Here is a 10,581-nt window from a genome sequence, read left to right as displayed (position 1 = left end):
AGTGTAACAAATAGCAAGTGGGATAAGGGAGGGATAAGCAAAGTGCATATTGTAAGAGGAGACTAGGGGACAAAGGTTTCAAGCCCATTCCCTATGAAATTTGGCTTCAGCCCAAAAATTACTGCTTCCACGCATATCTGTTTTCTTGCTAACAGGTTTTATAGCTATTTGTTTCCCTCTGTGGGCTGATTAATTCCAACTGTCACTGATCAGCTGAAGTGGCAAAGGTCAATGTTGTGAGTCCAAAGAATGTAGTTCATCTGTGATCCCTCAAGGTATCAGCATGTTTCTGCTTCTTTGTTACAAAAATATCTTATGAAGATTCCCAAAAGTTTCCAGTTACCAGAAAGCTAATGCTGGAGTCAAGCCTTCAGGAACTGATTGCATGTGCAACCCTAGTTTGCTTTCGCTGCAGTATTCATATTTTTGCAGGCTTTGTTAGTATTTCCTGCCTTTTCCCATCCCATGCCTTTTTTATTCTAATAGCATGAGCATTGGTCTTATATTGAATCAGGTTTAATATCAAGTGGGTTCATTGCTCTGTTGCAGGCTTTGAAAGCTGGGAAGATGAGACAGGATTGTGAGAGAAGGAGGTGATTACATTGAGAGCACTGTGACAGTTCTTACACTGTTCCAGGATTGTTAGCAAATCTACAAATAGAAGAGTTTGATTGCTGATGGTGTTAGTCATGTTGCGACCGATTTGCTGACTGCTGGGAGTTTAGTATGTGCAGCTGAAATTAAAAGGAATTTTATGTGCATATGAAGTACTGTAAAAATAGTATATAACATTGTAAAATCAGCTGTGGAGTGCTGTATTAGTTAATGGACATGTGAAGCTTCTAGCCTTCAGCTTCCTTATGCACAAGTTCTTTTCCTCCAGAAAGAAAAGGAATGGTGCTTATTATCTCAAATAAATGTAGAAATGCCTTTTTTTTTGGTCTGATTTTTCAATATGGTGAAGGTGTTACAATGATTGCTTTCTAACTTGCTAATGGAGGAATCAGTAGTACCCCTTTTCTGTTCCTGATGTCTCCTTTGTGCCAGCCTTTGTTTTCCTGTGATCCAAGCTGAGCCACTTCAAGCCATTTTATGCTGCTTTCACAGTTGGCCAGTTCTCTGTGAATGTTAGATGTTAAGAAGGGAGATGGGGGGAGGATAAGAAAGAGCTTTGTTCTTTCAGAAGCAGGTACCCACTGTTGAATAGGCTTAGCTGCACTACAGCTACACACCTGGACTTGGTGAGCCAGAGATGCAGCAGAATATTTTAAAGGCGGGAAAGGCTCCCCAGAGGAGAAAAAACCAAAACCAATTCTGTTTCCAGTGTAAGATTTTGGTAGTGTACAAATGAGATACGATGTTGTCACACATTTAGTGATAAAAGGGGGCGGGAGGAAATGCTGAGTATTCTCCATTTTGATTACTTCTTCCAGTCTGAGGAGGCCTAAGAATTGTCATAGAAAGTTGCTGTGGAAAAGCTCGTCCTACCAAGACAAGTGGGACAAATTAAGATTATAAGAGTTTTGCTCACCTTTGAGCATCTTTGACTTTGTAGCATCAGCATCTTTTGTGTAGTTTTTTTGATATTTGACAGGAATAATTTCTGTCAGTTGAACGCACACATTGCCAGCTTAAGGAAAACCTGAGCACTGCTTTATTTTTAGGGACTTGGATTGAGGAAAAGGTCAATATTCACAACTAGACAAATTTCATTTCTTCAGGTATTTTGTTATTCTGTGCTCAATTTATGAAATACTTACTTCTCTACATTCTCGTTCTCTGTTGTATTCTTTTTGGCTACTCTGGCAGTTTCAATGTTCACTGTCTGCAAAATTTAGATGCAAAAGCCCCTTGTCAAAATTATTCTTATTCCAGGGAAATCTATGGCAGCAAACAAAAGATAATGTTGAGGGCAAGTGCAAATAAAGTAATATTTGGGAGGAAGCATCTTAAATATTTTTCACTGTTTAGTCCAAGTTCTGTTTTGAAGGTGCTTTCTATTTCACAGGAGATTTTGCACACCCGAAACGTATTCACGGAATGGGTCATGGTAGGAGGGACCATAGTGGGGTCATCTAGCCCAACCTCCCTGCACTAGCAGGATCATCCTAGAAAAATCCTAACAAAATCAGTGCATTTTTCCTAGCTGAACCTGAGTTGAAGCAACTGTTTTGAATTCTGTAAGTAGCTGTTACCTTAATTTTTCAAAATTACTGGTGACTCTTTCACCAGAAAGATTTTTATGTACTTCATCTGATTCTAGTGCAGTGAAAAATCCAGTGGTGACAGTCTTTGAATTTTCTTCAGCACAATTTTTTAAATGAATAATTCTAAGCATTCAAATGCAAACCACCCTTTAGGAATGGCTTTCCAAAGCCATTTGTACCAAGTTTATCTACTATTTCATTAAGGAAATACACAAAGATTTTCAGTGTCTTGTTGATCCTTTTGTAGGGTGAAGATCCATATAGTGTACTGATAAAACAAGAGAGATTAGCAGAGTGGTTGGTTCTTTTCCACCTAGGTGTAAGCAAACTTGGTTTCAATTTTGTGGGGGTTCTTGTTTTGTTTGTACCATTACAGTGTGATGACTTCCATGAGAATTCTTCAACATGAGAGCTGACTGTTGGATCTTAATATGTTTGAAAGTTTCCTAAGAAGCAACCTGTTCGTATTCTTAGTTGTTCTATTTTCTACCTGACACATTCAGTGTAGTTAAGCGTGGGAGAGGAGAGAATTTCTCTATGGGTCATAGGAATTCTAAGTAAATTAGTTTGGTCTCATATACAAATACTAGTGTACAGCTGGCAGGTTTTCCTCAAAGCATCTGTTCTATACTGTCTGTTCTAATTCACATATTTTAATAAAGTGCATTTTAATATGATGAACCTTTCAGTTGACAAATTTAAATTTGTATCTAGTCCAGGCTTTCAACAGTGTTTCTCTTCTCATAATAATCATGAAGCATTCTTATTGATGATACTGTCAGTGTCCAGAGTTCTCTAAGCAAATTACTAATAATAAAATTTGCTGCTTATTGATATTAGGAGATGCCTAATGTTTGTGTTATCTGTTCTTTCCTGACCTTGCTTTCCTGCAAGTGAAAATGCAACAAACAGGAGTCAATAACCAGTTGGATTCTCCAATCAATTTACCTGTGTACCTCACAATAAACTTGTTCTGCCACACTGCAGGCAGAGTGCAGATGGGTGGGTCTTCATGTATCTTCCTCCAGAAGTCTGTTCTTAGTTAAATGCTCCAAAGACAGTGAATATCTTCCTCCCATCTATGGAAGCATTCCTTTCCAGTTCCCTACCCTTTCTGTGAAAACTCCACTGGGTATGTCTGTCAGCTGTTTCCTTTGGATGCCCATAAGGGAAATCTGGCTTTGGATGCTGTTTTCACAACTTTTACAAAAAGGTTCCTGACTCCACTTATTTCCTTCTCTGGAGAGAGGAAGTCTTCTGAGTTTATCTGGTCTCAGTCTGCCTTGTTTGCCACAGTCTAAATGGAGAAATACTGCTTTTTTATCTGAATTCAGTCTCCTATGTGGTATGTGCCATTTTTTTAAGTTAACTCTGCAGCATTTTCATTCAGAAGGTGGAAACAGAAACAGTATTTTGTTGGAATTTAAGGCCACAGTAATTAAAATACAAGGGTCCACTTTTAAGTTTCTTCTGAATTTTAGTGCTGGTGATAACCAAAGTGTTAACGGTGAGAGTTTATAAGCTATTTGCATATCCTGTGTGCATTTGCACTTGTCATCTTAATACTGAATTAACATCCTTTGCCCGTAAAATTAGTTTGTAACTCTTGAGAAACTTAATTTTTTTATTACTGCTTTGAATTTCATCCACTTGGGGATACCATAACCTTTCATCTGCCTGCACAAGTTTATGTGCATCTTGAGAATCAAGTGGATGTTCATGTAAAGTGAAACAAGGTACTCCAGATCGATGACTGTATTTAAGTTGAGTTTATGGACTTCCACATGCACAAGCTGTCTTGATTTGTGCCCTCTTATGAGAAGCATTACACTTTCCTCTTGAGCTCTGAATTTATGCATCCTTTCTTTCCTGTTCTGCAAATATCTGAAAGAACCTCAGATGTTTAAAAAATAAATCCTCCCTTTATCCCTAGTCTAGGAATAAAAATTCCAAAAACTAAGCATTTGAGCAAGCTAAATGGAGGTTTAGCTTTAGTTTGAGCTAAGCTATTGCATTTCAGCAAAGGAGTGAGATTAAAGGTTGTGGATCATTCGTTACCTACTGTAATTGTATATCTACTGTTAAAAAAAAAAAAAAAGGTTGAAATTTTATTTTGCAAGCATTAATAGATGCAGCTGCTGTTCATTACCCAAGAATCCTAGCAGTATTTGAATCAGTTTGGATTAGCAGCTTTGTGAAATAGGTGGTGAAAGGACTGGAATCTCTTCTTCCAGAAATAAATTGTTAACTTGGTTAAAATTCAGATGTTTGTGATGTGTGACTGGAATACATTGGATGTTAAATCTAGCCTTCTTCTGATAGCTGCCTGGAAAACATGGCTACTAAATTCTTAGCATAATTTTTTTATTAACTTAAATTGGCTGCCTGTTTGTTTTCAGCTGCTTAACTGATTTGCAGCTCAGTTCTCATGAGATGCTTCACTGGGTCTTGTGAGTGTGGTGCTTCATCGGAAAATGTGTAAAACTGTATTTAATTTCTTCAAGTTAATGTAATGTAATTGCTATTAACTTGATCTGTATTTCATTCAACTTCATATTTGATGATAATGCTTGGTCTTTCAGTTGTATTGATCTTTAATTTCAAGAATACCACATGCAGAACAATTCAGAGAATTTTTTAGTTACTGAAATTTATGCTGATTTTAAATGTTAATAAATAACTATCATTATCCACTCGTTGGGTTGCTAGTGACTATTGATGTTTCTTTTGAAAACTGAAAGTCAAAGAATGGAGACAGGAATGCTTGTCTTGGGAAGTAGATGAAATGCTGGAATGCTGAAGAGAATTCACGGCTGTATGAGATAAAGGATATTAAACAGCCAAGAGAGCATTGTGAAGTTGGGTCTTCATTCTTGTTTCAGTGACGCTTTTCAGATGCTGTAAGAGTCTTTTGAACAAAGAATTAAAATGAAGTACGTTCACACAGTCCAGTTGAACTCCTAAATTGGTCTACATGCGGCAGGTTTTATTGTTTTGTTCCCCCCCCCCCAATCTCATCTCTCTTCTGCTTTTTACTTCACTTTATGGTTCTGCTCTTGGTCTTATATCAGTTTACAGTCTTAACTTGCTTTCCAGTAAGAAGTTCCCTGTTTCATCCTTTCTTTTAGTAAGCAGTACATTTTGCAAGGCTTGGAATGTCAGTTGTGTTCAGAGCGTTGGCTGTTGCCATGTCCCTGGTCATTGCTGCTGCACTGGGCTTAGCCAGCTGATCCCACGGTCAGTGACATTTCTATTCCTACTTAATGTTGCTATCTGAAGAAGTTACTCAGTTACTAGCTTATTTCTGACAATAATAGTTGGAGCAGGCTATAGTGATGAATTGCATCATTTTTTATTCTCAAACTGATTAAATGGCAAAGACAGTGAAATATGAGCTTTACATTAAAAAAATACTGAAGTTTTCCCCATACAGGCTGTGTTTCGAACACTTTCCACTTTCTTGCACATTCTGTTTAGTTTTCTCTGTGCCAAATCTGTCTTAGTGGTGTTCAGGACTTTTTAGGCACATTGAAAAAGTTTGCTGAACACAGCTTTTCTGCAGCATTACACCATGATGGAGTTTCTCACTTAGTGTGTGTTTTTTATGTCTAAGAGTAAGGTTGCAGCTGAGGAACTTAAATCTCATTCAGTAAACCTGCCTGCTTTGTCTGCAACAGAAATTTCACATGGAAGGACACCATGACTTGCCTTCCTGTGATGTTTTTTCTCCCATTTCTTGCAATTCAATTAATCATACCTATGGTATATAAAAGAACAATGAGCTGCTGGTATACTTGATTGAAACAAGTGGGAGGGTTAACGGGAAATCTTTCCAAAAAATTGGAAACAGATGAATTGTGTGGTATTTTCAACTACAGGGAACAAATACACCAACAAAGCCTAAGGTAAAAGGAAATGGAGGAAATTCTGTCCAGATGTGCAGTTTTGCTACACATTTGTATGTAGGTTCAGTATGGAGTGAAGTTTCTCTTAGGATTTCTGGGTATATTTGGTGCTTGTTGGGGTCTTTTCATAATTGAAGGACTTTCTGACCTTAAACCTACAGTTCTAAGGATTACTAAGAATAAAAATTTGGGGTGTTTTTTTGGGTTTTTTTTTCAGTGGGGAGAAGTTAAAATTTTACTTTATTTTAAAGTTGGAAGATACTGTTCCTTCCCTACCTCTCCATCTTCAAATCCCTCAGAAAGTCCTGCCAGCAGTGCAGGAAAAAGTTTGTGTAATGCAGACAAGTGAACAATTAGCTGTGTGTTGAGCTCAGGGGTCATGTCCCAGCCCACCAAGGGGTGTGCAAAGAGAAGTGTCCAGCTGAGGCACTGCTGCCTGCATGACCCTGGATGATAACACAGCTCACTTTGCAAGATAAGCCTGTGAAAGGAGACTTGGAACATGTTAAGCCCATGTCAGATCTCTGATCAAATAACTTGATATTTTTTACAGGGTTTTTTTTTTCTCAAAAGTTATGGTACAACTGAGGCACAGACACTAGAGACCTCAAGTGAGATGATCCCTGCTGCAAAGTGTTTACCTTCCCTGAGCAGTGAGAGAAAAAGAAAAGCACCCTCTGACTAGGGACTGGCAATTAATGAGTTGATGAAGCACTGAGATAATGGTGTAATGGCGTGCCCAGAACAGAATGACTTTTAAGTCATTCAGTGTGATAAGATTTATTTAAATAAATGAGCTAATTTTTCTTAAATTCTGGCATCAAAATACTGCTAGAGAAAGAGGAATTTATATTCACTTGGCAGTCAGGATAATCTTGAATGTGATATTTTAAATCTTTATTTCTGCAAACATTGGTGTGCACAAATTTCTCCATTTTGTACTTTTTGAGAAATAGATCCTCAATTAGAATGCACAAATGTAATGAAGTAATATTCTTACATTTATACTTAGTCAACCACCAGCAGGCATAAACTCATCTATATTTAACTTGCAATGTAATTATCCTGTTACAATAAATCACATTTTCTACTGAAGGGTTGAAGGACATGCATGCTTTAGACTTCACAAATGGATCTTACTGGACTTAAATGCTTCTAAGTGAGACTGAGGAAATGGGGATAGTTGAAAGAAGAATGTGCTGACAGCAATTTTTTTCATTTTATTTTTGTGTGTATATAGTGGGAAGAGGGTTAAATGAAAGTCAGTACTGATGGAATACATGGAAATCCCACAGGGAAAGGACCATGAAGACAGAGGAGTATTAGGGACTGAAAAGGGTTTAATGAGGAGGTACAGGTTGAGCCAATAATAGAGAAATGTGCAGAAATGGTTGCAAAGGGGTCTTGAAATAAAATTGTTGATAATAATTAAGGATTTTTGAGTCTAGAGTTTGATTTGGGAGAAACAACTGTAGTACAACTATTCCATCACACTAGTAGGGGGGAAGAGGTGGAAATACCAGAGCATGCTCCCAGGATGGCTGCAGCTCTCTGCTTGTTGGAACTTTCCTCACAAAGGTAAGAGCTTGACCTTGAATCACTTGTGCCTGAGAAAGGAAACCAAGAGGGAAACACCAGGTTGGTAAGTAATTTACTCTCTAATCTGCTAGCAAAATTTAAAGAAGGATGAGCTCTGTGCAGCTTTTCAAAGAGAAGAACTGCTGAGTCTTAAGGGAGACTAAACCTCTGAGTATGAAATTTTTCAGGAGAGGTTTAAGATTAAGTTTAAGCCTTCCTCTGTCATCTAGCTCACATCACAAATAACAAAAAGTTCACTGTTGATTTGGATCCAGTTTTGTAGGTCTCCTTACAATCTGTATGGAATGCTCTGATACTGCAGAGAGTTTTGAGGCCATGCTCTTTTTAATCACAAAGCTTCACAGACTTACGATAAGCCCAAAATCATTGGCCAATAACGTCACAAAGACTAATATCCAATACAGATCCAATTAAAATCTTCCTGTAATGTTAACACAAAAAAAGCATGCCTGTATTGGAGTTGTCTACCCCAATAGCTAAAGAAATGCACCAAAACATAGGATGAAAAAAGATATATTAAATTGCAAATGTACATTTTTTTCATTATTCTTTCTAAATCAAATTACTTTAAACACTTTGTTGTTATTTGATGTTCATAACATGCTCAAAAAAGATTATAAAACTAGATGCAGGAAACATGTAAACAGAAGTGAATTTTTATTGTTGTTTTGTTTTGTTTGTTTGTTTGTTTTTGGTGTAGTTTTTGTTGGTTTTTTGCTTGTTTGTTTGGTTTGTTTTGTTTTCCTGAACTGGGATCCAGAAGATAAGAAAAGACCCTTCAGTAGTAGGTTTTAACAAATTCAAAGAATTCGTTACAAAAATATTTTTAAAATTTTATCTCAGCCCTTTCTGCAGGTTTTTTTGCAATTAATAAGAATGGATATGAGTGTTGGACCAAAAATCTGGCTAATCTGATACTCTGCCTCTGACCACAACCAGTCATGAGAACAAGAAGAGCAGTGGGAGAGCAAGGAAAGCAGAAGCTGCCTCCAGCATGCTCACCTAACCTCCAGTTTGCTGAGACTTTCTGAATCAATCCTTCCTGGATTCTTAACTCATTGAATTATTTCAGTTGCTTTATGGTTTGTGGATTGCATAAATAGTTGCTCAATGCAACATGAACAGACTCAGAAAATCTTTAAATGAAGGAAAATTCTGCAGCAAAATGTAATTTTAAAAAAAATTGTTACATCATCTGCAGTAGCAATATGATTCACTTGAGATCCAAAACCAAAAAAGTCCACTGATAATTCTCTCAAAAGGACAAAGTTAAGCATGGATTTTCTCTGTTAAAAAGAAACTTCAGCCAAATATGAAAAATTATCAAGATGGTAAACAGAATGTTATTCTACAGGCAAAATGGCATTTACTTTGCAAAATTAAATCTAGGCTGCACTTGATAGAAATGTGGTTGGAAAGTTTCTGTTACTAGGTGTGTCTAGAAGGGCTATCCACAAACTTTTCACAGTGTTTTCCCTTGGAGAAGTGCCTCACAGCTCCAGCAATGTTACCTTTGGAGCATTTGGTCAAAGTTTCTGTCTTTATATGCATATGGTATTACAGAGGAAGCATTCTAAAGCAACCTACAGGAGAACTAAATATAGGAGTTAGATGGGGGCAGGTGCTGCACTCCCACTGAATCAAGTGCTTCTGTCCCTGTACAAAGACAAAATGTACTTGATGTAAGGTTAGTTACTGGTTTGGGTTTCTTCTTCCCTAGAGATTTCTTCCCTCATGCTCAGGTTGGGGTCTATTCGTATTGGCATAGGAAAACCTACTCCCAGGTGAAAGTTGGGCCCTTTGCTTTCTCAAGTAAGCACTTGAGAAAATGCTTTCTGAAATAAAGTACAAGCATTTACGAATACAGGTTTTCCTTCCGGGAACTTCTGTTCCCAGAGCAGGGGGAGATGCTGGTGGGTATTATATTCTACATTCTCTTATATTCTATATTCTGCATTCTCTTATATTCTACAGATCTTACCCTGAGTATTCATGTTACTTTTTTCTTTCCTTTAGCTCAGGGTAGAGCCCTTTCATAAGAGATTGAATTTCAAGTGTACCATAATTTACACAGAGCTCAGATTATTTCACTGCCACTATAGAGAGTTTATTATTTGTGGAAGAGTGACAGCTAGGATGGAAAAAGTCCTTTTTTATCATTGTGGTCATTGATTGCTACCTGTGCAGGTGTTCATCTAGCTGTCAGCTGTGTTAGGCGCTTTTGCTGCCTGTGTGCTGACCTCTGCAGCACAGTTCTGGCCCAGACCTTTGCTACTTGGATTGTCCTCAACCAGACTTAACCAGCTCAGCACTACCCCTGGACTGCTGCAGGTTTCTGACTCACAGCTGGATCATGTCTGGGAAGTGCAAAAGAGGGATCTGTTCAAATCCACTGGGTGAGCAAACAAAAAGATGCATCTGACATAGGGAGTGTGTCTGCGATGTGGTCGAAATGAGAAGATTTGCCTTAAATTTGTGGATTAACAGCATTACAGGAAAGGAGGGGACAGGTTTTTTGGTGCCTCAGACTTTCTGTAGAACTGCAAACATCCTTTAACCTTTATGTCATGGTTTCATGTCAGCAATGCAGGCTCTCCTTTATCTAGAAGGGGTTAGGGAAAGATAAATTGAGCATGCAAATACTGTTAAGTTTAACAAACTTCTTTTGTTTCAGGCTTTCTGACACTTAGTTGATCCCAAGTCAAGATAATTATTCCAGCTCTGTAGGCAGTCTGGAATAGATGCAAGAGGAGCTTTGGGAGGCTGTGTTCTCTCCTCTGTCTAAAAAAGCACAGAGAATGGAGTTGATCACTGCTCCCATTAACTAATTGCATTCATCTTCTACCCCCTTGCTTTCCAGCATCAAATAC

This window comes from Chamaea fasciata, unplaced genomic scaffold (assembly GCF_029207755.1).
Source record: "Chamaea fasciata isolate MVZ Bird 193981 ecotype frontalis unplaced genomic scaffold, bChaFas1.0.hap1 SCAF_1, whole genome shotgun sequence".
NCBI classification, from domain to species: Eukaryota; Metazoa; Chordata; class Aves; order Passeriformes; family Sylviidae; genus Chamaea; species Chamaea fasciata.
This window is presented reverse-complemented; position numbering follows the sequence as displayed.